This window comes from Notamacropus eugenii, chromosome 4 (assembly GCF_028372415.1).
Source record: "Notamacropus eugenii isolate mMacEug1 chromosome 4, mMacEug1.pri_v2, whole genome shotgun sequence".
Classification (NCBI taxonomy): Eukaryota; Metazoa; Chordata; class Mammalia; order Diprotodontia; family Macropodidae; genus Notamacropus; species Notamacropus eugenii.
The window spans coordinates 245,474,193-245,491,033 of record NC_092875.1 but is presented as its reverse complement, the minus strand read 5'-3'; the positions used below and the strand labels follow the sequence as shown (position 1 = coordinate 245,491,033).

At 39.6% G+C, this 16,841-nt stretch overlaps 1 pseudogene; it reads left to right on the top strand.

Moving 5' to 3' along the window:
* The first annotated feature begins 13,589 nt into the window (after positions 1-13,589).
* Positions 13,590-15,705, top strand: LOC140501118 (protein zwilch homolog pseudogene; annotated as a pseudogene).
* Positions 15,706-16,841: the final 1,136 nt, after the last annotated feature.

Below are 16,841 nucleotides of genomic sequence, written 5' to 3'. Positions count from 1 at the left end.
CACAATGAACATACATTGCAAATAGCCAATAAATCTATTTATCCACACTGAGAGGAAATAGAAATAAGATATAGATGAAAATATACCAGAAAATACACCAAGTGGATGAGCATTCCCATTGAGATAACAGCTCAACCAAGAGGGAGCAAGAGAGTCTTGGATCTCACCCAAAGGGGAAATTATCTGAAGTCTATAGAGTAGTAAGCTGGGAATAGGGACATAATTGAGATACCAGTTCCTCTACCTGTCAGCTTCTCCACAGAGTCTGGAACCATGTACCTTTTGTCTTAGCACTGAAAGTCAAAAGACCTCTCTTAAGCTCTTGCCAAATCTGACCCTTTCACAGTCACAGAGCACTGAGTAATAAATCTCCACCAACAAGGAGAATTCAGTGCAAATGGGCTTTGAACAGCAGTAGCAGCAAGCACCCCAGCATACCCAGGAGGGCTTACTGCACAGGTTCTTAGATCTGCTTTTCTAAAAGGAAAGCAACTTTTGAGGGGTCAACAATCATTTTAATCAAACATATATACCAACAGAAAAAATACAAGCAGAGAAAGGAAAACCAACAGACAGGGCTTCCAACTGTCTAATCATAAGCAATACATACATCACAGATCAACAGACAGATCCATCTGTCTGACCATTACATATACACATAGTTACCAGGGAGAGAAGCACCAATATTTGGGTTTTTTCAAAGCCTGAGGGGCAGGGTGACGGAGTGGGGGTGTCCTTCACAGCTGCCCAGAATCTCATTTGCCACATGAACATTCTTCCAAAGAGTAAGCCCCAAGGTAAAACCTCACCTCAGAATATATACACTTTTCAGAGCCGGAGGGCACAACCCTTATGATTGAGTGCCTCATTAGAAATTAACAAAAGGTATCTGAGGCTTATTAATGGGTGGGGAAAATCTTTAACTCTAATTAACATTACAGTGATGGGTCTTTTATTTTAAAGAAATAAATATCTGTAATAGCAGTTATTTTTTGTGTGTGGCTCTTACAAAAAAGTAAGGCACATATTTGTAACTATCCTAGCAATAAACAGGAATTAAAATGAACTACCAGAATGCCTATAGATTTAGAAAAATGTGAACCTTGTGGCACTGTGATTTTTGCCTTTGTGAACAGTATGAGGAGAGCCATGACTGGACAATCAATTACTCTTCTGAAGGTCCTCCTGTCTTTAAGAGAGATATGGGAGATAGAATTATATCTATTGCAAATTAGATATTTGAAGTCTAGGGGTATGGAGCTCTTTTGAGGTTTGGAATAAAAGGCACTTTTTCAGGTCACTCCAGGCTGGGAGGGTAATAGCTTAATCACAGTTTAGCTCCCCTCCCACCAAACAATTATTATATGCTAGACAATCACAGATATCAAGAGAATAGTTATCAAAGCAAGTAGTAAAATGGTAATTGAGGAAGTTATATAGATAAGGCTAGGTATTAGCAAACACAAGAGTCATGGTACCCTGCACTTCAGGAGCAAGGTAGAATCTCAGCTCAGCCAAGGAAAGAACACTGTCACCCAAGAAGTCTGCTCTTAGCAATTTCTGTGGGTACAAGTACTGAGAATTAAGAGTTGCAGCCTTTTCCTCATGCCTATGGCAACCAAGGAAGCCTCCCCTCTACCAAAGGCCATGCCTTGCCAACTTGTCTCTTCTCATCTGTGTTGTCTCTATCTTCAACTTCTCTCTCAAACTCTACTTCTCTTTTCTCTAAAAATTCTCCATCAGGGCCAAGATGGCGGAGTAAAAAGACGCACATACACATAGCTCCGAACCCACAACCCATAGAACGGCTACAGGGAAGTAACTAACGGCGAACTCTGCACCCAGAGGCTGTGGAACATTGGAGCGAGGGAGATTTCTGTTCTGGAGAGACCTGCAAACCTCTTGCGGGGGGTCCTTCGCGCTGTGGACTGGGCGCCGGGACTGGGAGCTGAGTGCAGCCCTGCCGCAGCCGCGGCACCGAGAGGAAAAGATCCAAGCGGGCTTCAGGGACGGGATCTCCAGCGGCCATGCGGGTCCCTCCACCCACAGAGGGACCTGCAAACCTCTTGCAAAAGGTCCGTCGCGCTGCAGACGCGGAGCCCAGCCCAGACCAGCCACGGCCGCGGCACCAAGAGATACAGATCTGAGCAGGCTTCAGGGACGGGATCTCCAGCGGCCACACAAGTCCCTCCACCCACGGGTGACGGGGGTTTGTGAGAGAGTCTCTTTGGCAGGTTGAGAGGGGAGTGGGGTGCCCCCATAACTCAGGCCCCCCCGGAAGGTAGAAGCTGAGAGGCGGCTGCAGACCGGGGCTCCCCAAGGGGGCAGGAGCCTGGATCCATTGTGGAAGGTCTGTGCATAAACCCCCTGAGGGAACTGAGCCTGAGAGGCGGCCCTGCCCCAACCTGACCACTTGAACTTAATCTCACACTGAATAGCAGCCCTGCCCCCGCCAAAAGCCCTAAGGCTGGAAGCAGCATTTGAATCTCAGACCCCAAACGCTGGCTGGGAGGATCAGGAGGTGAGGTGGGTGTGAGGAGAATATTCAGAGGTCAAGTCACTGGCTGGGAAAATGCCCAGAAAAGGGAAAAGAAATAAGACTATAGAAGGTAACTTTCTTGGTGAACAGGCATTTCCTCCCTTCCTTTCTGATGAGGAAGAACAATGCTCACCATCAGGCAAAGACACAGAAATCAAGGCTTCTGTGTCCCAGCCCACCCAATGGGCTCAGGCCATGGAAGAGCTCAAAAAGGATTTTGAAAATCAAGTTAGAGAGGTAGAGGAAAAGCTGGGAAGAGAAATGAGAGTCATGAAGTCAAAGCATGAACAGCAGATCAGCTCCCTGCTAAAGGAGACCCAAAAAAATGTTGAAGAAATTAACACCTTGAAAACTAGCCTAACTCAATTGGCAAAAGAGGTTCAAAAAGCCAGTGAGGAGAAGAATGCTTTCAAAAGCAGAATTAGCCAAATGGAAAAGGAGATTCAAAAGCTCACTGAAGAAAATAGTTCTTTCAAAATTAGAATGGCACAGATGAAGGCTAATGACTTTATGCAAAACCAAGAAATCACAGAACAAAGAGTGAAGAATGGAAAAATGGAAGATAATGTGAAATATCTCATTGGAAAAACAACAGACCTGGAAAATAGATCCAGGAGAGACAATTTAAAAATTATGGGACTACCTGAAAGCCATGATCAAAAGAAGAGCCTAGACATCATCTTTCATGAAATTATCAAGGAAAACTGCCCTGAGATTCTAGAACCAGAGGGCAAAATAAATATTCAAGGAATCCACAGAACACTGCATGAAAGAGATCCAAAAAGAGAAACTCCTAGGAACATTGTGGCCAAATTCCAGAGTTCCCAGGTCAAGGAGAAAATATTGCAAGCAGCTAGAAAGAAACAATTCAAGTATTGTGGAAATACAATCAGGATAACACAAGATCTAGCAGCCTCTACATTAAGGGATCAAAGGGCATGGAATAGGATATTCCAGAAGTCAAAGGAACTAGGACTAAAACCAAGAATCACCTACCCAGCAAAACTGAGTATAATACTTCAGGGGAAAAATTGGTCTTTCAATGAAATAGAGGATTTTCAAGCATTCTTGATGAAAAGACCAGAGTTGAAAAGAAAATTTGACTTTCAAACACAAGAATGAAGAGAACCATGAAAAGGTGAACAACAAAGAGAAGTCATAAGGGACTTACTAAAGCTGAACTGTTTACATTCCTACATGGAAAGACAATATTTGTAACTCTTGAAACATTTCAGTATCTGGGTACTGGGTGGGATTACACACGCACACATGCACACACACACACATACATAGAGACAGAGTGCACAGAGTGAATTGAAGAGGATGGGATCATATCTTAAAAAAAAAATGAAATCAAGCAGTGAGAGAGAAATATATTGGGAGGAGAAAGGGAGAAGTTGAATGGGGCAAATTATCTCTCATAAAAGAGGCAAGCAAAAGACTCATTAGTGGAGGGATAAAGAGGGGAGGTGAGAGAAAAACATGAAGTCTACTCTCATCACATTCCACTAAAGGAAAGAATAAAATGCACACTCATTTTGGTAGGAAAACCTATCTCACAATACAGGAAAGTGGGGGATGAGGGGACAAACAGGGTGGGGGGGATGTTAGAAGGGAGGACATGGGGAGGAGAGTGCAATTCGAGGTCGACACTCATGGGGAGGGATAGGATCAAAAGAGAATAGAAGTAATGGGGGACAGGATAGGATGGAGGGAAATATAGTTAGTCTTATACAACACAACTATTATGGAAATCATTTGCAAAACTACACAGATTTGGCCTATATTGAATTGCTTGCCTTCCAAAGGGAAGGGGTGGAGAGGGAGGGAGGTAAAGAAGTTGGAACTCAAAGTGTTAAGATCAACTTTCGAGTAATGTTCTTGCCACTAGGAAATAAGAAATACAGGTAAAGGGGTATAGAAAGCTATCTGGCCCTACAGGACAAAAGAGAAGACGGAGACAAGGGCAGAGAGGGATGATAGAAGAGAGAGCAGATTGGTCATAGGGGCAATTAGAATGCTTGGTGTTTGGGGGGGAGGGGATAAAAGGGGAGAAAATTTGTAACCCAAAATTTTGTGAAAATGAATGTTAAAAGTTAAATAAATAAATTTAATTAAAAAAAAAAAAGTCAAGAGCAAAAAAAAAAAAATTCTCCATCAGCCAGGAGTTATATCTTCTTCCACATATTCAACACACAGAGTCACAGTGTTAACCTTCAGGGGACCACCAAACTCACCTAATTATCAAAGGAGAGGGGATAGGGCTACAAACAAATGAAGAGCTGAGGCCCCAAGAAGTTAAGTGATTTGTCCATGGACACACAGTTCTATGATTCAAACATAGAAACAGTTCTATGATTCAAACCAGGTCCTCTAACTTCAAATCCAATGTTTTTTTCATTGTGGAGAGGGATTGTCACCCTCAGTGCCATCTGTCACAGAAGAGATCACAGAGATGGAGTGAGGTAGGCATAAATGGTGTCCCTTTGATCCCCAGCCAAATGTCAGACAGATAAAGTCTTGACATCACAACTACATTGTCAAAAAGAAAGAAGAAAAAGAAAAAATAACATTCACTAAGGTCAGGACTCACTGGTTCTGAGTCATTACAAAAGACCTAAAGTCTTCCCTGAATCTCAGTAATTTCTAACCCTGTCACCCTAATCATCCAACACTTGGACCAGTCTCCTTAGGAAACTTCTTTTTCCTTCTCAATTTTCTGCTGTCTGGCACTACCCCAAGCATTAAAAACATCCGTACATCTCTGAAACTGACTAACAGAATATGCTTCCCTGTACTAAATAACATAAGGAAGTATTGAATTTATATAAATTTTTCCTGCAGAGGTGGAGAAGGGTACATTTTCAGTCTGCTATTCCTCCTTAAATCCTAGCAACTACAATTATAATCTAGAGCAGAAGTAACCAATGGAGGAATAGGATAGATATACAAAAATTCCTATAGCTCCTCTATATTCATAAAAATAGTGATAGCAGATGGAGCATACCAGGACAAGGTAAAAGCAGCTGAGAGTACAAGGATAATTTTGTACTGAAAACAAGAATGCAGCCCAGAATCCAAATAGGTGTTATTTTGACATCTGATTTGATGGAGTAGGACCTGAATGTTTTGAGGAATTGACTTAAATTTATGAAGAACAGGACCAAATCAATAATTTTTTCCCATATTATATGCAATCTGCTTCTCCCCAGAAGCCTTATTGTGAATAGCTTATCATGTGTGATGACCTCGCATTCCCAAAAGCTGCAGTAGTGGGAATCAATCAATAATCTACCATGTGCCAACCCCTGAATACCCAAAGAAAAAAATGAAATAATTCCTGCCCTAAAGGGGCTCATATTCTATCAAGAAATAGCATGTGTACAAGTAAGTATATAGAAGATATTTACAAAATACATACAAGTTAAAGCAGAAGATGAAGGGATATAATTCAGGCTCTTAATAGAAGTATCAGAAAATGGAATGGATGCTTTGTAAGATAGTGAGATCTCTGTCACCAGAAATACATAAACAGAAACTGATTGGCCAATTCTTAGATATACTATAAAGAGGATTCATAAAAAAAAAATAACAAAGACTTATATTTATATAACTATCTCAGTCCTCATGGGGTATTCTAGCAATTAGAAGACTTAAAGAAATGGAGGGGATAGATTAAAAAAGGATTGTACAGACCAATGTTTCTGTACAAAATAATAGGCCTTTTACTATAGTACACATGAATACACATAGGGTAGGGTAAAGGCCAAAATGCTTAGAGGTAGGTAGGTAGAAGAGCCAATACAATGAGGGAAGGATGCCATCAGGTCAGTTGGAACCTTCAGAATGTTGATCTTCAGACTAGCACATGTAGAGGAAGAGGAATCTGCTGTCTCTTTGTAAAATCTCCTCTTGGACTTAGCTCCATCAGCCTAGTTGTTCACTTCTCCTAGTTGGCATTGCCATGGATTTATAGGGAGGGAGGCTATTGGAATCTTACTTGGCTGGTTTCTCATCTCATGTCATAAACAGGGAAACAGAAAGTAAGAGATAATACAGTTGAGGGGTGGCTCAGTGGATAGATCTGTGAACCTGGAGTGAAGAAGGACTGAGTTCTAATCCTGCCTGTAACGCTTAAAGCAATATGACCTTGGACAAGTCATTTGACCTTTGTTCAGCCTCAGTTTCCTCGTCTTTAGATGGAGATAATAAAAACATACTTCACTGGATTGTCATTGGGCCATGATGAGATAACACATGGAACGTGCTTTGCAAACTACTTAAAGTGTTATATAAATGCTAGCTAGCTATCATGTGGGAGGGAGAACTCACTGTATCAAATAGTAAGTACAAGCATAGGATATGGGAATATCTGGAAAATGATAAGGCAGGGGTGTTAGAAAGAAAGTAGTGGCATATTCTGAATATAGACAGCTTGCTATAAATGAGCCTTATGAGAGTCAGACAGACCCACAGGCTCTAGGTTTTTTTTGGATTTTCATTTATAACTTCCCTCTGAAGAAGTTTCTGCATCAGCCAGCAACTATTATTTTTCTCTTAAAATTTTCTGGGTTGTTTTTGTGCCAGGAAGGATTCTGGGCATATAACATATGCTTCGCCTAAGGACAGCTCAAATAGCATGATATGAGTGGGACACTGAAAAAGAGTCACTGTGCTTTCAAGACACAAGAAACATAACGGAGGTGACCAAGGTCAGCAAGAGAAGATGGCAATTGATAAGAGGCACTTAGATTCCTTTGGGGTAACTGATTTATCTTGTAAGGAGATGCAGAAAAAGAGTCTGGCTATATTCCCTACACTAAATGGCTGAGTTTTCAATTGTTGGCATGGCTACTGGGTGGCTAGCAGTTGCGAGCAGTTATCATGAAACTGGGAGTCAAAAGGTTTTGCCTAGTTTGCTAGCCAGGAGTGGCACCATGAGGGTAGTAAAATAATTATTCCTTCCATTGTGATTTTGATGTGTATGAGAAAGAAAATACTGTGAGTTCATGCTTACAAAGTTCTTTGAGGTGTACTCAGGCACAAAATGTGTGGAGGAAGCTGGAAAGTTTAGATTCCAACACGATGACAGTGGCTATGACTTACTCAAGTCACAGTGGGTTTTAACATTATACCCCTTAATTTTCTGTATTTTTTTCTTGCATTATGGCGTTCAGGTTTTTTTTTACTCATTATGTTCTTTTGGGAGAGCCATAATCTTTTAGTTGTCTCTACTAATTCTATCTGAGATTTCTATGTTTTATTTGTATAGAAATCATCTATTCTTTATCAATACTGTTTTTGCTTTCCTTCCAGATTGTCTTTTATGTTTATATATTTGTATCCCTACTTGGTTGCTCTCTCTTTGTTTCTTTGGAGAGATTTCCCACCAGATTCTAGTATTTCTATTCTTTACATTATTTCTGCTTTCTTATCTTATCTTTCCAACAAAACACTTTGCTCTTCCTAACTATTATTGTTAGGGTTACCACCATTATCTTAGTTACCCAGACTTACCTGTCATCCTCAATTCTCCATTTTCTCTCCACTCCACACCCCAAAGCCAATCTGTTGCCAAGGTCTGTTCATTTAAAAGATCTCTTGAATATTCCTCCTTCTTTCCTCTGACACTGCCAATCTATCCACTCCAATCTATCATCTTCCTAAAACATAGGTCTGACAAATGTCATTCCTCCTACTCAAACTCCAGTGGATTCACTTTTCACTGGCTATGGTGCCTGCTTCAAGTGACTTTTCTGTAAAGATAGACCTGGTCCCAACTGGATGCCAATCTCCTTTCCTTCAGACCTGGTACATCCCATACTCATGCTGGTACCCTGCCCCAGTCCCCACTTTTCTTTAGTTCTTCAGCTGAGTACTGCTGCCCTGCAGAAAGCTGCCATCCTAGGTAGAACAAGCTTCCACATTCAGTATTACATTTTCTTCTTAGTATTCTGCTGTTTATTGCTACAGAATAGTGAAGTGAGGGCAAGTACAGTATGTTCTGGCAGAATGCAGCAGCAGCAAAAAATTGATCAGTGGATTCCAAAACACAAGTCCATGTGTCAGGTTGGGCCACCCTGCCAGAGCATCTGGGTGGTGAGAGCAGGGGTTTCTGAGTCAGTACATTAGGAATTAGCCATTACCCACCCTTCTCTGGTATTAATTCATCGGGTTGTTACCTCATTAGACTTCTTGGTGTCTTGGCTTATGGAAACAGCTGCAATTATTTTACCTCTTGCATGTGATTCTTATTTTGGGGAATTCTGAGAATTTGGAAGGATCAAAGAAAATTCTAGTCTTCCATCGTGTTGGTCATATGATTGACTATCCCTTGATTTTTAATTTTGCTGCAGAAAATGTACTTAATCTCTTTGCAAGCGCATAATCCTTTCTGGGTAATGCTGACATAGGGTATAGATTAAGCTCAATCAACAAATATTTATTAAGTATCTACTACATACCATGCATTGTGCTAGGCAGTAGGGATATAACCACAAAAAATGGAAGTCCCTTACCTCAAGGGATTTACATTCTACACAAGATCCTATGAGAATAAGTGATAGATCCACTTGATAAGTTATGAAGTGCTGTTGGGAACTGATCATACCCTTAGAAAAGAGAAAACATATAAAAGGCACTAGGAGAAAAAGGGCAAAAAACACAAGGAGAATGGTCTTGCGATGCATATGTACAATGAGTGAGTTTGAATATCAGCATCTTGTCCATGCATGCAAACTTACTCAAGCTAGTAACTCAGGGCTTGGAATGCTACTTGTTGGCTTGCCCAAGTATAGCACCACAAGAAGCTAGTCAAATCACACCTCCCTATGTAAAGCATTTGTTGGCACATGCCTTTTAAATATAATCATGCTTTTGGGTTTACAAAGCATTTTTCCCCCAATCATTCTGTGTGGTAAGTAGTGCAAACATTATTATCTATATTTTATAGGTGAAGAAAATGAGTTTCAGATAGAGTAACTGACTAATTGAAGGTCCTACAGCTATTAAAAATCACACCTAGGATTACAATCCTGGTCTGACTCCAACTTCAATGCTCTTTCCACAAGACCACCCCTGAATGTTTTCTATGATCCCTTTCAAGTCTAAGATTCAGACTTTCATCAGAGAAGTTTCATGAAAAGATTTTTCTTCAGGTTATATTTTTTCTTTTTATCCTAGCTGCACTTAATTTATTTGTGCAAAAAATTTGTATCTTAATTTACTTGAAATAGTCTATTTTGAAGGCAGCATGACATAGGACATAGAGTATTAAGCTTGAAGTCATGAAGATAGGGGTTTAAATCCTGTTCCTGACTCCTACTAGCTGTATGATCTTAAGTCATTTACATCTCAAGGAATTCCTTAGGATATATGTCGTGAGCTGGTAGAGATGGGATTTCTCTAAAATTATGAAATTACATATTATTCATATACTCCTATATTTTGTCTTTTATAACATGTAGTGTCTATATTATGGTGAATTACAAATTTAACTACTATCCACAGTTGTAAAAGATAAAACTTTTGGATCTCCTTAACTTTTTAATGGTATGACTTTTAGTACTCCACTTGTTTATTAATTGGGAATTTATTGTGGCATAGAGAATAGATTCTGTTCCAAATATACTTCCCAACCAACTACTCTGAGGAATTTAGCAAAATGTGGAAAGACTTAAACTGACAAAAAGTGAAGCAAACCAAGACAGCAAAACAACATCTATAGTAACTTCTTTTTTTATTAATTTATTTTTACTTTTAAACATTCATTTATACAAGATTTTGAGTTCCAAATTTTCTCCCCATCTCTCCCCTCTCTCCCACCCCAAGATGGAATGCATTCTGATTATCCCTTTCCCCAGTCTCCCTTCCCTTTTACCTCCCTCTGCCCCTATCGCCTTCCTCCTTACTATTTTGTAGGGGCCAGATAGATTTCTATACCCAATTGCCTATATAGCATTATTTCCCAGCTGCATGTAAAAACAATTTTTAGTACTTGTTTTTAAAACTTCAAGTTCCAAATTCTCTTTCTTCTTTCCTCCTCACCCACCCTCATTGAGAAGGCAAGCAATTCAGTGTAGGTTATTCTTGTGTAGTTATGTAAAACATTTCCATAATAGTCATGTTGTGAAAAACTATATCTCCCTCCATCCTATCCCACCCCCCACTAATTCTATTTTCAACTTCAACCCTGTCCCTTTTCAAAAGTGTTTGCTTCTGACTACCCCCTCCCCCAATCTACCCTCCCTTCTATCATCCCCACCCCCATATTGAGTTTCCCCTTACTTTCTTGTAGGGTAAGATACCCAATTGATTGTGTATATTATTCCCTCCTTAAGCTAGATTCAATAAAAGTAAGGTTCACTCATTCCTTCTCACCTCCTCCCTCTTCCCCTCCATTGTGAAACCTTTTTCTTGCCTATTGTAAGATAATGTACCACATTCTATCTCTCCCTTTCTCCTTCTCCCAATATATTCCTCTCTCAGCCCTTTATTTTATTTTGTAGATATCATCCCTTCATATTCAACTCACCCTGTGCCATCCATCCATCCATCTATCTATCTATCTATCTATCTATCTATCTATCTATCTATCTATCTATCTATCTACCCAATTTCCTCCAACTACCTTAATACTAAGCAAGGTCTCATGAGTTACAAATATCATCTTTCTATGCAGGAATACAAATAGTTCAACTTTAATAAGTCTCTTAAAGCTTCTCTTTCCTGTTTACCTTTTCATAGTTCTCTTGATTCTTAATATCTGAAAGTAAAACTTTATATTCAGCTCTGGTCTTTTCATCAAGAATGCTTGAAAGTTCTCTATTTCATTGAAATTACATTTTTTTCCCCAGGAGTATGATAGTCAGTTTGGCTGAGCAGGTGATTCTTGGTTTTAATCCTAGCTTCTCTGACCTCCGGAATATCATATTCCAAGCCTTTCAATCCCTTAATGTAGAAGTTTTTAGATCTTGTGTTATTCTGATTCCACAGTAGTTGAATTGTTTCTTTTTGGCTGCTTGCCCTATTTTCTACTTGACTTGGGAACTCTCAAGTTTGGCTACAGTATTCCTAAGAGTTTTCCTTTTAGGATTTCTTTTAGGAGGTGAGCAGCGGATTTTTTCAATTTCTATTTTACCCTCTGGTTCCAGAATATCAGGGCAGTTTTCCTTGATAATTTCTTGAAAGATGATATCTAGGCTCTTTTTTAAAATCATGACTTTCAGGTAGTCCAATAATTTTTATACTATCTTTTCTGGATCTATTTTCCAGGTCAGTGGTTTTTCCAATAAGATGTTTCATATTGTCTTCCCTTTTTCATTCTTTTGGTTCTGTTTTATAATTTCTTTATTTCTCGTAAAGTCATTAGCTTCCATTTGCTCCATTTTAATTTTTAAGGAATTATTTTCTTCAGTGAGTTTTTGGACATCTTTTTCCATTTGGGTTAGTCTAATTTTTAAAGCAGTTATTTTCGGATGCCCATCAATTGGGGAATGGCTGAATAAATTATAGTATATGAATGTAATAGAGTACTATTATGCCATAAGAAATGATGAACAAGAAGACCTCAGAGAGGCCTGGAAGGACTTATATGATCTAATGCTGAGTGAAAGGAGCAGAACCAGGAGAACTTTGTGCACAGCAATGACAACAGTGTGTGAGAGTTTTTTCTGGTAGACTTGGAACTTTGTAATAACTCAAGAACTTAAAAAAAAAAATCCCAGTGGTTTTCTAGGGCAAAATGTCTTCCACACTAAGAGAAAGAACTATGGAATTCATTCACAGAATGTAGCAGATCATGTTTTTGTGTGTGTGTTTATGTATTATGTTTTGATTTGTTATATGATTTCTTCCATTTATTTTAGTTCATCTACATAGCATGACTATAGTGAAAACGTATTCAATAGGAAAGTATATGTAGATCCTATATAGAATTGTATGCCGTCTTGGGGAGGGAGGGGGATAGTGGAGGGTAGGTGTGTGGGGGGTTAAAATCTAAATTTTATGGTAGTGAATGTAGAACATTAAAAAAATAAATAAAATAAAATTTAAAAAGAAAAAGATAAAGCGGTTATTTTCTTCAGGATTTTTTTGGGTTTCCTTTAGCAAGCTGTTGACACATTTTTCATTATTTTCTTGCATCACTCTCATTACTCTTCTAATTTTTCCTCTACTTCTCTTACTTGATTTTCAATATTCTTTTTGAGCCCTTCCATGGCCTGTGACCAATTTAGATTTTTCTTGGAGGCTTTGGATGTAGGAGCTTTGACTTTGTTGTCTTGTGATTATATGTTTTGATCTTCTTTGTCACCAAAGTAAGATTCTATAGTCTGACTTTTTTCCCTCTGTTTGCTCATCTTTCTAGCCAAATACCTGACTTTCTCTTTGTCAAGGTAGAACTCTGCTTCCAGTGGGGGTGGGGGTGGGGGTGGATGTACTGTTTCAGCCTTCAGGGGTTTTGTATTAGTTGCTTGATCCCCCACCATTTGCTGGCCCAGAGCTCTGGAAGCAGTTGCTGCTATGGCTGCTGCAGGTGCCATCTCCTCCTCCACCGCGGGGCTAGATATGGACCCCAGTAGGATTAAGCTCCTCCCCCACTCAGGTCTGACAGAGTTTTCCTACTGACATCTATGCTGTCTTTGGCATTTGGGGGTTGAGAAGCCTGAAAACTGCCAGAGCTGCCAGAGATTCAGTCCTCTGAGGCTTGCTCCACCCCATCTGTGGACTGCACTCCACTACCAGCCTGGTGCAATAGATCTTTCCTGTCAATCTTCCAGGCTGTCCTGGGCTGGAGATTTGCCTCACTCCATCACTTTGTGGGTTCTGCAGCTCTAGAATTTGTTTAGAGTCATTTTTACAGGTATTTGCAGGGGTTTGGGGAAATAGATCAAGCACATCCCTACTTTTAGTTCACCTTCTTGACTCTGGCACTCTCTATAACAACTTCTGTTGAAAGAGGAGAAAGTAGCATACTTGAGTGCAGACGTGGTCTGGGAGCTCCGAGCTTCTGGAGACGGCAGTGTTGCCCAACATGAACGAGGCGGCCATGGACCTGTACGACCTTCTCATTAAAGCAATGGAAGAAGTAAAGAAAGATCCATTTTTCCATGAGACTGATGTCCAAGTGAAATTGATTACTGAAAATCAAACAAATTCTTTGGAAGGTTTTGGGAATAAATATGGCATGAGATTTATTATGGAGAAAGTGCGTTCAAATGAAAAAGAAATGGACTGTACAGAAGAATCACAGTCTAAAGAATCAGTTATTTCTGATTTTCGCATGAATGGAAATTTTGGACCACTTGCTTTACCTGTTAAGAGAGCCAGGCAGCTGATTGGACTTTACACCATGACACAAAATCCTAATATGACCCATTTGAAGATTAAAGGGCCCGTTAAGCCTCTTCCTCCCTTATGGATAAAATGTGACAGCTCAGATCCTGAAACTACCTGTTGGCTAGGTGTTGAACCTATTAGAACAAAGAAAGGCATAACAGGAATTGTCTTACAAGTGGTCACATGTAAAGGTTCAACACCTGAAAAAACCTCTTCTGTAAGTCTTGAAGATTTGAAAAGTTCACACCTGAAAAGATATGTCATCTACAGTAACAACTAGGGGTTTTGCTCAGTATGAGCTGTTTAAATCCACTCCCTTCGATGAGACATTTCCCTTTTCACATACTACTATTGGCTTGGATATTTCATGGAGTCCTGTGGATGAGCTTCTGCAAACACCTCCTCTCATTTCTGCTTCAGTATTGAATATCAAAGTGGGACCTGGAGATCCTAGAAGCCCTTTGTACCATCTGCATAGACAGCTGAAGTTTCTAATTGCTTTGGCTGATGGATTGACAACTGATGTTACCTTGTGGCCTGAGCATACAGAGGCTAAATCATCTGCTGACCTTTTTCAGGAATTTCTCAATGATTTAAAGAGTAAGCTGGATGGATTTGATACTGCAGCAAAAAAAGTCAAGGTATTAAAATGTGATGCTGCTGCAGCTGATTCCATTAAGTGTCTTTTCACAGTAAGAGGTGATCTGGATTTTGCTGAGCAGTTGTGGTGCAGAATGAGAATGAGTGTCACCTCATACCAAGATTTGGTGAAGTGTTTTATGTTGATCTCACAGTGTTTAAGATGTGGGGATGTACAGCTCTGGCTCCACAGAAGGAGCAGAGGTTTATTCAGTAAACATATTCAGCAGTCTTACCATGGAGCCATGGATATAGTTCCACTCACTGGTACCACTCCAATTCAAATGCTTTTAGAGGATGGTTTGGACAAAATAAAGAGATATTACATTAACTTTTTTATAGATCAGGAGCTTGCATCATTAAACCATTTGGATTACTTTATTTCCACATCCTCAGATACACAAGAACATGTTTGTTGTATTAGGAAACTCCACCACATCCTAGAAGTCGTAATCAGTTGCATGGTATACCTTAAACTTCTACATGAAATCCTGTTTACTTTAGCACAGTCTTGCATAATATATTATAAGAGAAAACCTCTTAATAAGAAACATACATTTCAGCTGCCAATCGGACCAATTGTCATAAAAAATTTCTATCAGAGCGAGACTCCAAAAAAATGGAGAGTGGAAATAAATAGTGGACAGAAGGAAGTTAAAATGCTTTGGCAACTGAGTGACACCCCATCAATAAGTCATTTGAATCTGTCTGAGTCAGCGTTCAACAGTATTCTTGAAGAAAAGTGTATTTCACTAACATGGTTGCCTGCAGCAAAGCGCATTTCACTTAAAGTGTGTTGATGCCATCTTGCAAGAGTAACCAAAAAGGAAACTCTGCAGGCCTTTGAAACCAAATGAAGATGAAGACACTAAACTTTATATGGAATGAAGCTATTTTTTTAGTGACCTTTTATTAGTAACCTTTTCTTAGCTTTGCCTCTGAAGTAGGATCATGAGTAGAACTGCACTTATAAGTATGCAGAGTGTGCAGACTGCAGGCACCACAATCTCTGTAACCATTTGCATGTGATGTAACAGGGGCTCTGAAATGTAAGAAGACAGGGACCATAAGTCAATATCTCATTGTTTCAGCTAATGTAACTTTACTGAAAGGTTATTAGCATTGGAAAACCTTAAAAAGATACATTCACATTTTCAACTATTTAGATTTGCTACAAACTTGTACCTGGATAATTAGTTAAATGTTGGGAATTAAACGTATTAACATTCATTAAAATGATTTGTAGAAAATAGAAAGCAAAGTACCTAGGGTTTAGTGCCTTTTAAATTTAGAAAAGTTTTCAAGCATATCTTTGCTTCTTAAAAGCATGCAAAGTCTCATTTTTTTCTGTTTGTGAATCCACCTTTGAATATTAGCAAAATATTCCACTGTTCCTCTTAATTTGGGGGGATAGGAGGGAGACATAAAACTTGGGGAGAAATAAGGAAAATTGTCAGAAGAAAATTCCTTGGAAGCACTTAGAGCCTGTTGAAGGTGGCATAGTTAGTAAAAGAAGAATAATTAAATAGAAAAAAAAAGAAAGAAAGAGGAGAAAGTCATTCCATTAAGCAGCAGTCTTCTGCCTTTGGGTTACAGAGAGAAAATACTATTCTATAGCACCAGGTCTCTTGTCTGGTCTCCAACTTCCCTTAGGAAGAAGAGAAACATGATTATATAACTCCAGTTCTCCTGCCTGGTGTCCAGCCTCCTCCATCACACACTAGTCTTTTTCCTTTGTTTCAGTGGAGGGGAAGAGAAAAAGCATTTATATAGTACCTACTGTGGGCCTGGCACTGTGTTAAACACTTTTACAAATATCTCATTTGATCTGATCTCATCTGAAGGGAAGAAAACTATACTTCCTCTGAAGAGGAAAAATACTCTTGTATCATCTCCTTTCCAGGGAAAAGGAGAAAGGCCATTCCATCAAGTCTCCAGCCTTGGAAGGAGAGTAACACCATTCCTTCAGTTCCAAGTACCACTCCTCTCCCCTGAACAACCTAAGTCTCTGAAAGGATTGCACCCTAAGGCCATACCACGTGGACAATGAACATCTACCTAAACTCATTTCTCAATAATGAACAAACCCCACCTTGATCATATCCTCCCTCCCCAGTGATTCTGAAGCCTCAACAGTCACCATTTAAACCACATTCCCCATAAAGTAAGATCTTTTATTCCTATTCACTTCAACCCAATCTCCCCAATGCCCTACCCAAAAGCTACTCATGTCTTCCACTGTGCTCTCCTTCTTCACCTGTCTCACTTGAAGTTATCCAATTTCCATCCCATCTTCTCCAACAGATTGCCTCTTCTATCATCCCCT